This window comes from Bos indicus x Bos taurus, chromosome 6 (genome assembly GCF_003369695.1).
Source record: "Bos indicus x Bos taurus breed Angus x Brahman F1 hybrid chromosome 6, Bos_hybrid_MaternalHap_v2.0, whole genome shotgun sequence".
Lineage (NCBI taxonomy): Eukaryota > Metazoa > Chordata > Mammalia > Artiodactyla > Bovidae > Bos > Bos indicus x Bos taurus.
This window is the reverse complement of record NC_040081.1, coordinates 36936873-36948613: the sequence shown is the minus strand read 5'-3', so window position 1 is coordinate 36948613 and position 11741 is coordinate 36936873. Positions and strand designations below refer to the sequence as shown.

Sequence of the window (11741 nt, the reverse complement as noted above, 5' to 3'; positions counted from 1 at the left end):
TCCAAAATAACTGCAGATGGTGACTGCAGCCGTGAAATTAAAAGACACTTACTCCTTGGAATGAAAGTTATGACCAACTTAGATAGCATATTCAAAAGCAGAGACATTACTTTGCCAACAAAGGTCCGTCTAGTCAAGGCTATGGTTTTTCCTGTGGTCATGTATGGATGTGAGAGTTGGACTGTGAAGAAGGCTGAGTGCCGAAGAATTGATGCTTTTGAACTGTGGTGTTGGAGAAGACTCCTGAGAGTCCCTTGGACTGCAAGGAGATCCAACCAGTCCATTCTGAAGGAGATCAGCCCTGGGATCTCTTTGGAAGGAATGATGCTAAAGCTGAAACTCCAGTACTTTGGCCACCTCATGTGAAGAGTTGACTCATTGGAAAAGACTCTGATGCTGGGAGGGATTGGGGGCAGGAGGAGAAGGGGACGACAGAGGATGAGATGGCTGGATGGCATCACCGACTCGATGAATGTGAGTCTGAGTGAACTCCAGGAGTTGGTGATGGACAGGGAGGCCTGGTGTGCTGCGATTCATGGGGTCGCAAACAGTCGGACACAACTGAGCAACTGATCTGATCTGATCTGATCACTGGCTCCTCGAATTCAACATCTAGAAGCTAACCCATCATTCCCACCCACAGCCTGCTGCTGCTGCTGCTAAGTCACTTCAGTCGTGGCCAACTCCGTGTGACCCCCATAGATGGCAGCCCACCAGGCTCCCCCGTCCCTGGGACTCTCCAGGCAAGAACACTGGAGTGGGTTGCCATTTCCTTCTCCAATGCATGAAAGCGAAAAGTGAAAGAGAAGTCACTCAGTCGTGTCTGACTCCCAGCGACCCCATGGACTGCAGCCTACCAGGCTCCTCCATCCAGGGGATTTTCCAGGCAAGAGTACCGGAGCGGGGTGCCATTGCCTTCTCCCACCCACAGCCTATATCCACAGCCTATACACACACTATTCCTCCTGGATTCCGCATCTCACCTAAGACAGTTCTGTCTTCCATAGCACCCAAATGAAAACTTCAACCTTTCCTAGTTGGTCACCCAGTCCAGTATAACTCACCTTCCAAGAATCCCTAGAAACTACTCTTGTTTTCCATTACCACTGGTAATCAAGACTCTTGCCTTTTCTTGCCTGGACAACATGATCATTCCAAATGGGTTTCCCTGCTTCTTTGGATCTTCTTCCTCCTCTCAATAATCCACTTTTCATCCTGCTACTAAAGACTTTTCTTAAATGCAAATATGACTTCATTAGGGCTTTGCTTTACATCACTGAATATATTTTCATTTGTCTTCAAAAATTAAGGAGGAAAACTCCTTAATGTGACTTATAAGTTCATCCAGGTTCCAGCTCCTGCTCATGCCTAGAGCTTCCTCTCCCACTGTGTTCCCATGTGTGCTAAGAGGCCAACCTGCCAAACTGGTGCCTTGTAATATCCTGAACAGCCCTTGTTCTCTAACAGCCTTTGTCATGCTATTCCCTTGCCTAGAATGTCCTTCTCTGGGTTCCCCACTGTATTAAATTTCCTGTTGTTGGAAATGTACATTGATACCTCAAATTATCACAAACTTAGTGGTATAAAGCAACTTTACTTTCATTTCTCTCAAAATCTGGAGACCAAAAACTGAAATCAGTTTCACTGGGCTAAAGTCAAGGTGTCAACAGATCTGGTTCCTTTAAGGAGCTCCAGGGAAGAATCCATTTCCATTCCTTTTCCAGCTTCTGGAGACTATGAACAGCCCTTGGCTGGTGTTCCCTTCCTTACACATGACTCTAGCTTCTTGTTTCCATCTCCTCTTCTGTTATCAAATCTCACTCTGCTTTCCTTTTATAAGGACACTTAGGATTACATTTAGGAACTGCCTGTATCATCTGGGATACTATTTTCATCTCAAGATCCTTAATTTCATCTGCAAAATTCCTTTGCCATAGAAGGTAATTTTCACAGGTTCCAATGATAGGACCTGAGTCAGCCTATAATGCCTAAATTTTTCTACCTCCACCTTTCTAGACATAGTTTAAATGTTTTCCTCTCCTCTGGGAGACTTTCTTAGATTCTATTCTCCATTACTATCCCCAGTGACTTACAACTGGGTATATCTCACTAAGATGAGCAACTGTCTGGATTTGGCTGGAACGGAGGGGTTTCCCAGTCAAAACTAGGACTGGGCTTTCAGTGCTAAAACCAGAACACTACCAGGCAAATGGGGATGAGTCAGTTACCCTAAGTCCTCATTTTTCTTCCCACATCACACTCTAGCACTCATCACCCTGTATTATGATTTATAATTCTCAGTTCTCTTTCATACTCTTTTGCTAGACTATGGGCAGGAATAGGCTGCTTTACTGCAGATCTTTATGTCTCAGTTTCTGGCACACAGCAGATAAGCAAATGAATGTTAATGGAGTTTGTGGCTCAGCCCTGCAGTGGCAGCCAATCTAGGCAAAATGGAAATTTTTATCCTGTGACTAGAACAAAAACAAAACAGGACAGGACACTAAACACCCATATGGTGTGCTATGTTCCCTTGGATATGTTTTCTTCTCTCATCTGCATTTGCAAATTTCAGTTGAACTAGACACAGTTCTTTGCAAGAATCCAAATATTCACATTGCAGAACACACTGTCTTCAAATAAACACAGGCTCTATTTATAGCTGATTGCTTTGCCACTTTCTGGTCTTGCCTGTTTCTTGAATGCTCCCTTGCCATAAACAAAGCAAACTGAAAAGAGGTTTTCTGGGCATCCTGTGAGATTTCTTTATTCTCTTAAACATTGATAAGAAAAAACTGACCTATTCTGGGAATTTATATCCTTGTTGTCAGCTGGAGAACCAGAGCTGTGACTCTGTGATATCACTTCTCATTACCTACATCCAACTTTGTTTATCTTTACTTAAATTCCTTGGGAAAGGTGCCTTGCATCTTTCCCAAAGTTAATGGAAATGTAACTGAGTAAATATTAGAAAGTAAGATTCAGATAAAGACATCATTTAGCCAAAGCCATTAATTCTACAGTGTCTGCTGAGAAAAAAAATTTCTATTTCTGAATAGTAAATATGTTTACATCCTGATATCAGTTATAACTGTCCTGATAGTCATAGCAATGATTGGAATGATTTCCATTCCAATCAAATGAATGGAAACCCTGGACAGAATAAGAAAGGGGGCAAGAAAGAAATATACTGTTTGCCTATATTTTTAAAAAGAAAAAGTAGAAACTCAAAACCTATTTGTGTTGCACAGAAAGCTGTGTAAGAAGAGACATTCCTGATGAATGAGAAAATGGAACTTTTAAATGAAGACTGACCATATTTTATCAATATATACCTAGATCTACAATGATAAGCTCTGCCTTTTATATGGAATTGAATCACATCAACAAAAGTGAAGAATTCAGTATAAATTAGAGGGAAATATTTGGAAAAGCCCTCCCCCCGCCCAAAATATAACAATGTAGTTAAAAGTAGATATATTTTAGTTTGGAAAGATATCTTAAACTCTGCTTAAGGTTTATAAATCTTGTCTTCAGCATACAATAAGAGAAGAAAGCTTTAAATGATTTTCCTTAAGAATATTATAGTTAAGTGAGTTAATTTGAATTCTTCCTTGAATAGTGATAATCCATAAGGAATAAGATGGAGCTACTCAAATGCAGCCACTGAAGACCTGATTTGAATCCTGGTTGACAGCTCTTTAAGTACCTATTATTTACCCACAAATAAGTCACTACAATTATAATTTACCTCTAAACCCAATGATGAGTCATCTATCAAAAGACTACCAATTGGTTTTTACTACCTAGTGACATGCAAGGCTGAAATTTAAAATCAGCTCTATAGAGAAAACCACATTTTTTCAGTTTCTGTTGTTAACATATCAGGATATTAAGCTATTCAAAAGGAAATGTCTCCTCTCTTTTTCTACAGTCTGGCTTTCTGGTTACCCTGCTCCATCAGATTAAAATTGAAAACTGAGATTAGTAAAGCTTGTTTATATAATCTCTTTCATCTAACCATGAAATAAATTGGAAGGCTCAACTAAGGACATGTTAAATGTTAACTTTTATCAGGAATTGAGGCTGAAAGTTTTACCAGAACAGGGAAGTTACGTTGTGTGAACCCACAGTTACTGCCCTCTATTGTGTTTACAGAATACGGGGTAGCATTAATAATCCAAAATGGCTAAAAATCCACAAATAATTTGTCTTCACAATATTTTTTGTTTTGTTTTTATTTTTTTGATTTCTGATTCTCTAACTGGGTGAGGGTTTTACTGCTTGAGTCCCTAATATCTTATCTTAGAGCTTTACGATTTTAGAGTTGGAAGGGATCATGTAAGGCAGTGGCTCCCAGATTTTTAAATTACATTAACTAGTAAAAATTTCCTTAATTTGGTAACTGATTTAAAGTTGCCAACTTTGTATTTTTGCCTTGGTACATTAAAAAACAAGGCAGAACAAATAACTACCAACTATCATCAGCATCACTTCGTAAAAGAATATTTCCACTCCAAAAGAGAGTAGAAGGCTATAAACTTGAGGGAAGAGAGTGGGAAAGACAGAAAGATATACTTGAAAACATTTGATTATCTAAAAAACTTATCAACTGCTTTTCCTTTTTATAAGAGACTGGGTAGAATTTTGTCCCAAATGAACACTGATCCACAGACTACAGTTTGAAAACCAATGATCTAATTTCCTCTCCTAACCTTCAGCTGAAGAAATTAAAACTTGGGGTCACTTAGCCAAGTTCTCTGTATTAATTACAGTTGGGGAGAGAGAGAAAGAGAGAGAGGGAAATTTATTTTAAGGAATTGGCTAATGTGATTGCAGGGAATGGCAAGTCCAAACTCTGAAGGCCAGGCCATCAGATGTGAGTTAAAATGTTCAAAACTCATGCAGAATTTCTATGTTGCCATCTTGAGGCAGAATTCCTCCTCCTTCAGGAAACTTCAGCCTTTGTTCTTAAGACCTTTAGCTGATTAGATGATGTCCACCTATGCTATGAAGAGTTCTACTTTACTTTTTATTTTGATTGTGGAAAAATATACATAACATAAAACTTACCATTTTAACCATTTTTATGTGTCCAGTTCAGTGCTGTTAGGAACATTCACATTGTTCTATACCCATTACTACTACCCGTCTCCAGAACTTCATCCTCCCAGACAATCTGATTTACTAAAAGTCAACTGGTTATAAAAGTCAATCATATCTTTAAAAAAATACCTTTGCAGTGACATCTAGATTTGTGTTTGACCAAACAACTGGCCACCATACTCTAGTAAAGTTGATACAAGAAAGTACTCATATCAGTCACAGACTTGATTAGTTTTGGGTGACCAAGTCTCCTGACTTCGTTTAGTATGTATTTTATCCTTCTCCACCTAACCCCACTCCATTTATGCTAATGCTACTTCTTTTATATACCATTAAAAGTCATTTACAGAATTAAGCAAGATGGCTTATATTTTTTAAACCTGATAATACCAAGTACATAATAAGATTATAAAAACTAAGACTTTATTCTTAGATTGGTAATGATTTATAAGTTATAGTTATAGTGCCATAGTGTAATACATTCCCATATTCAAAAGAAAAGTAACAATTTAAGGCAGAGAACTAATTTATCAAAATGACAGGTGATGCAAAAATTAAAATATTTTATGATAAATTTATTTTATTTTTATAATAAAGCTATTTTAAAAGCATTATGCAAAATTATATGGACATAGTTATTTCAAAAAAATAAATTATATATAAAAATATGTCTGAAAGATATAAAGCACTATTCTAAAATAATAATGGTTATATCTGATAATAACATTATAGATACATTTTTCCTTTTAATACTTTTCTTACAGTTTTTAGTCTTTTTAACAATGTTCATGTATTCACTTTTTGTAGTCATAAAAATCAACTATACTTTTAAACCCAAAGAATAAAAATAAGTCTAACATTATGTTTGTGTCAGTATGTTATGCCAACATGCTCTTAAATTTTTTTCTAAATAACATAGATGTGTCCATTCAAATAAGTTGACGTTTTCATTTTGGTTTCATCTTGGTTGAATGGTTTGATGAAAGTCCAAATCACATGCCAGTGAGCAAACTCACTGACCCACATGACCCTGTTCTGAAAAATTTTTTTAACTATATAATTGTGTTTCATCAACATTGAGGAGCAATAACTTTGGGAAGGAGGGAGTTTGGGAAGTTGATCATTTCTTGACCAACATTTGTGTAAAATGCATGTGCCAGAAATTCTAATGAAAAAAAGGAATCTGATGTCAAACATTTCAGCCAATTATACTTTGTACTCTAGAAACACTTCCACGGGGAGAAGACCATCGATTTGAGTGGATGTGTATTTTCTGTTTTCACAATGCAATGTAGGCAGATTATAAAATAATAAATGTGTATGCAACTGTGTGAGTTTTTAATGTTTAAATGTGAATAATAAGGATCCAGCTTGTTTTCAAGTTAATGGAACTTAGAAGTCAGACAGAAAATCATGCATTTTATTTCACTTCCCATGAGTCAGTTTTAAAAAGAATTAAAAGCTCAAACAACTAAAAAGTTTACAGGAAAGAAAATGGAATCAACAGTGTCATATTCTGTCCTGAGTTCATCTCATATTAAAGAGCAAACAGATGCCTGGCCGTGTTAATAGAACTGTGGATCACAGTAATGAATAGACTCTATGAAGATTAAATGGGTTGTTTTTTGTTTTCTTTTTAGTATTATTTATTTTAAATTTTATCATAAGGATTTTAAAAAGAAAGAAAAGTACATAAGAGTAGAAAGGAAGAGTATAATATAGTAACAGTTGGGAATATTTGCTTTGCAAGTTTCAAAAATTCAACCCAAGTTAGCTTAAGGAAAAGGAGAATTTATTGCTTCATATATCTGAAAAATCAAGGGAGGTGCTGGCTTCAGCTGTGGCTGGATCTGGGAACATACATGATGTCATGAAAATCTAATCTCCTGAACCTGCTTTCCTCCATTTTATTTTATTTTTGCTGGAGTATAGTTGCTTTACAATGTTGTGTTAGTTTCTGCTGTACAGCAAAGTGAATCAGATACATGAATACATAGAACCCTTCTTCCTTGGATTTCCCTCCCATAGGTCATAACAGAGTATTGAATAGAGTCTCTTCCTTTTAAATTCTGTTACTCAAAGTTCTCATTTGAAAACAACAGAAAACAATTATGACTAGTATAAGCAGAAATTTTTATTAAAGGATTTTAGCTAGCTCACAGCATCATCAGAAAGACTTGAGAAACTTTTAGCCAGAAACACATCCCAAGAGAGGAATAACAGCAAATGCTTCATAGAGCACTTGTCCACATATGCTCGACTGGGAAACAAAAAGAAAGATGATAAATCATTTTTTGAATAGCAAAATACCAAATCTCCCTCACTAGCTGTTACCTAGAATCTTATTAAATATCACCAATGACAGGTATCATTCTCTGTAGAATCTACAGTATGTAGATAAGATAATGGATTCTGGAACCAGATTGTCCTGGTTCAAATCCCAGCTATTCTACTCAAACAACCATCTGACTTTGACCAAATTACTTAACATCCTGTGCCTCAGTCCTTTATTTGTAAAATGGAGGTAATACAGCCAATGGACAGCCATGTGGGCTTCCCATGTAGTCCTAGTGGAAAAAATAATCTGCCTACCAAAGCAGGAGACATAAGAGACCTGGGTTCGATCCCTAGGTTGGGAAGATACCATGGAGGAGGAAATGGTAACCAACTGCAGTGTTCTTGCCTGGAGAATTCCATGGACAGAGGAGCCTGGTGGACTACAGTCCATAGGATTGCAAAGAGTCGGACTCAACTGAAGCAACTTACCATGCATGCACACAAGGAGAGCTGTGTCCACATTTCCAAGTAGCTTCTACGGCTTAAGGCTGGTCACAGATTTGCTGTCCACAGACAAAGTTGTTTTGTTTACCCAGTTGACTTACTCTCCTCACTCATGTCATGTGATTCCAAAGAGGAGCCTCCCCAAGCCTCTTACACAAATCTGTTAGTCACAATACAGTTGCAACTGAAAGACAATTTAGTACCAATGCACTTTTATTGTCAGTTTCCATATTTGACTTAGCAATTTTTACTTTTTACTAAACTGTTCTCATCATGTTAAATATTGAACCTGTGGCAGCAAAGCTGATTACATTCATATGTACTATGAGATGTACATTGTTCTCCCCTACCATAAAATCACTGTCAAGCACCTTGAGTGGGGAACTGTCCTAGGCAGTTGCTATGCATCAGTGAACAAACAGAAAAACAGTCCTGCTCTCCTAGGGCATATATTCCAACATGGAAGTAAGAATGATATGAAAAGATTTCAGAAAGTTCTTTAAAATATCATGAATTGATGCTGTGAACTGAGATAGCAGAATCCAACATAACTAGGACATGGAATCCAATATATTCAATAATTCATATCTGACTCATTCTGAGTTACTGCCAGTACTAAGGAGCTACTGAGATTGCTCACAAATAAATAAAAGAGTCAATCTTTCCAGTTCATCTAATAACCATTCATTGCTCACTGAAATTCTGCAAAGAAAAAAATCACTCTGGATGCCTATTAATTAACTAATTAATAAAACTCTCCCTCCCTCACAAATTCTGATTAATGTGAAGCCCACATCAAACTCATATTAGTAAGTTCTGCTTATGTTACTCATCTTGATTTTGATTGCTTGTCTAAGGCTAAGCAGTTAAAGTAATAGCAGTTCCTGAATGATAGAAGTTATCATTAAACAAATTGGTTAAAATAGGTCCACATTTTTAGGCGTGTATTAAGTTATACACAATTGCGATCAGAAGCATCACTCAAAAGCAAAGAAAGTTTCTTTTCATATGAAAAGAAATACTTTGTTTAATGTGTGTAGGGATAAAATAGTCTTCTAAAAAGATGGTTAAACTGGTTAACTAAAAGATTCTTGATTCCTGAATACCCTGATTAGATGAGTTTGGCTATCCATATTTGATTAGCAGTGGCTGGAGAGAGATAAATTGTTCTGTATAATAAATAAAGACCAATGTTTATTTGTAGGGGTCTGAAAGATAGGACATGAGAATCAAAGAAGAGAGGTAGAAGAGGGGCAACTAAGATGAACAAATCTCTGGTAATGGGATAGATAGCTTGTGGGGACTTGATTATTTTTTTAAGCCTCTTCTTTTTGTTGTGTCTTTAATACATACAACATATATGAAATATAAATGTAAAATTCAATGAATTATCACAAAATAAATTCCCATATAGCCACCACCTGAACCAAGAAGTAAAATATTATGAAACTAAGAGTTGATTTTTTGAAAAGATCGACAAAATTGACAAACTTGTAGATAGACTTAAAAAAAAAGACTCAAATAACAAAAATCAGAAAGAAAAAAAGAGTAATTACAAAAATAAAAAGGATTATAGGTATCTACTATGAACAATTATGTGCCAACAAATTGGATAACTTAAAATAAATGGATAATTTATTAGAATCAGAAAGAAATTTAAAAAAAATTTGAACTGACCTATAACCAGTAAGATTTAACCAGTAATCAAAATTCTCCAAAAAACAAAGATCCAGGACCAAAAGGCCTCAACTATAGAATTCTACCAAACATTTAAAGAAGAATTAATACTAATCTTTCTTAAGCTCTTCCAAAGAATTTAAAATGAGGGCACACTTACAAACTTCTATGAGGCCAGCATTACCCTGATACCAAAGCCAAAGATATTACAAGATAAGAAAATTATAAACCAATATCCCTGATGCACATAGATGCAAAAATTCTCAACAAAAAAATACTCAGTAAATCAAATTCACCTTAAAAGGCTTATACACCACAATTAAGTGGGTGTTATTCTTAGGATGCAAATATGGCTCAACCTACAAACAATAATCAATGTACTACATTATATTAACAGAAAAAAGGATAAAAATCCCATGATCATCTCAACTGATGCAAAAATAGCATTTGACAAAATTAACATGGTTTCATGATAAAAAAAACATTCAACAACTGAGAGTAAAAGATTACCTTAAATAATGATAGTCATATATGATAAGCCCACAACTAACATCATATTCAGTGGTGAAAAACTGAGAGCTTTTGCTCTAAGATCAGGAACTAGGCAAGATGCCTACTATCACCACTTCTACTCAACACAGTGTTGGAAGCCAAAGTAGTTAGGCAATAAAAAGGTATTAAAGGCAAATAAATTAGCCAGGAAAAAGTAAAAGTACTTCCATTCAGAGATGACACAATCTTGTTTGTAGAAAAGCCCAAAGATGCTACACACACACAAAGCTGTTAAACTAATAAACAAATTCAACAAAGCTTTAGGATAAAACATCAACACAAAAATTACTTGCATTTATATACAATCTGAAAAGTAAATTAATAAGACAATCTTGTTTTTAATAGCATTAAAAAAAGCTATTTAAGAATAAATTTAACAAGGTGAAAGTCATGTATACTGAAAACTACAATATATTGCCAAAAGAAATTAAAGAAGCCCACAAATCAATGGAAAGACATTCTATGTTCATGGATCAGAAGACCTAATATTGTTAAAAATGTTTATAGTTTTCAAACTGATTTAGACTCAATACAATCCCTACCAAAATGCTAATGATGTTTTTTGCAGAAATATGATGAAAAATCTAAAATTCATATGGAATCTCAAAGAACCCTAAATAACTAAAGTAATCCCCAAAAGGGAGAAGGCAATGGCACCCCACTCCAGTACTGTTGCCCGGAAAATCCCATGGATAGAGGAGCCTGGTAGGCTACAGTCCATGGGGTCACTAAGAGTTGGACACGACTGAGCGACTTCACTTTCACTTTCCACTTTCATGCATTGGAGAAGGAAATGGCAACCCACTCCAGTGTTCTTGCCTGGAGAATCCCATGGACAGAGAAGCCTGGTAGGCTGCAGTCCATGGGGTTGCACAGAGTCGGACACAACTGAAGCGACACAGCAACAACAATAATCCCCCAAAGGGACAAAGTTAGAGCCTTGCATTGTTTGACTTCAACCGTATTACAAAGTTTCAATAATCAAAACTGTGTGGTACTGGCACAAAAACAGACACATAGACCAATGGAACAGAATAGAGAGCTTAGGTATGGTATATTTAAAAGTTGTTAATCCTAAGAGGTCTCATCACGAGGGAAAAGATACATTTTTTCCTTCTTTTAATCTGTTTAAGATGCTGGATGTTAACTAAGTTTATTCTGGTTAATCACTCCATAATATATGTAAGTCAAGTAATTATACTGTACATCTTTAACTTATACACTGTTATGTGTCAATTATATCTCAATAAAACTGGAATAAAAAGTAATAGAGAGCTCAGAAATAAATTTCACATATATACTCAAATGACATTTAACAAGGGTGCCAAAACTACAATGTGAGGGAAGGATAGTCTCTTCAATAAATGTGTTGGCAAACTGGATATCCACATGCAAAAGAATGAAACTGGATCTTTACTGTATATTGTGTACAAAAATCCATTCAAAATGGAATAAAAACTTGAAACTATAGAAACCCTAGGAGAAAACACAGGAGAAAAACCTGATGGTGTTGGTCTTTGCAATGATTTCTTAGCTATGAATGACATGAAAACACAGCCAACAAAAGTAACAGAGACAAATGGAACTACATCAAACTAAAAAGCTTCTGCATGGAAAAGGAAAGT

The 11741-nt window shown here is 35.9% G+C and overlaps 1 long non-coding RNA gene across 1 annotated transcript in view; it reads right to left on the bottom strand.

Moving 5' to 3' along the window:
- Positions 1-7222: 7222 nt before the first annotated feature.
- The window catches only part of LOC113894152, a 55842-nt gene continuing 51323 nt past the window's right edge, over positions 7223-11741 (bottom strand). The window contains exons 3-4 of the long non-coding RNA XR_003511485.1: positions 7873-8071; positions 7223-7366 (exon numbers count right to left, since the gene is read on the bottom strand). This is a non-coding gene — a long non-coding RNA (uncharacterized LOC113894152). The remainder of the gene's footprint in view (positions 7367-7872; positions 8072-11741) is intronic.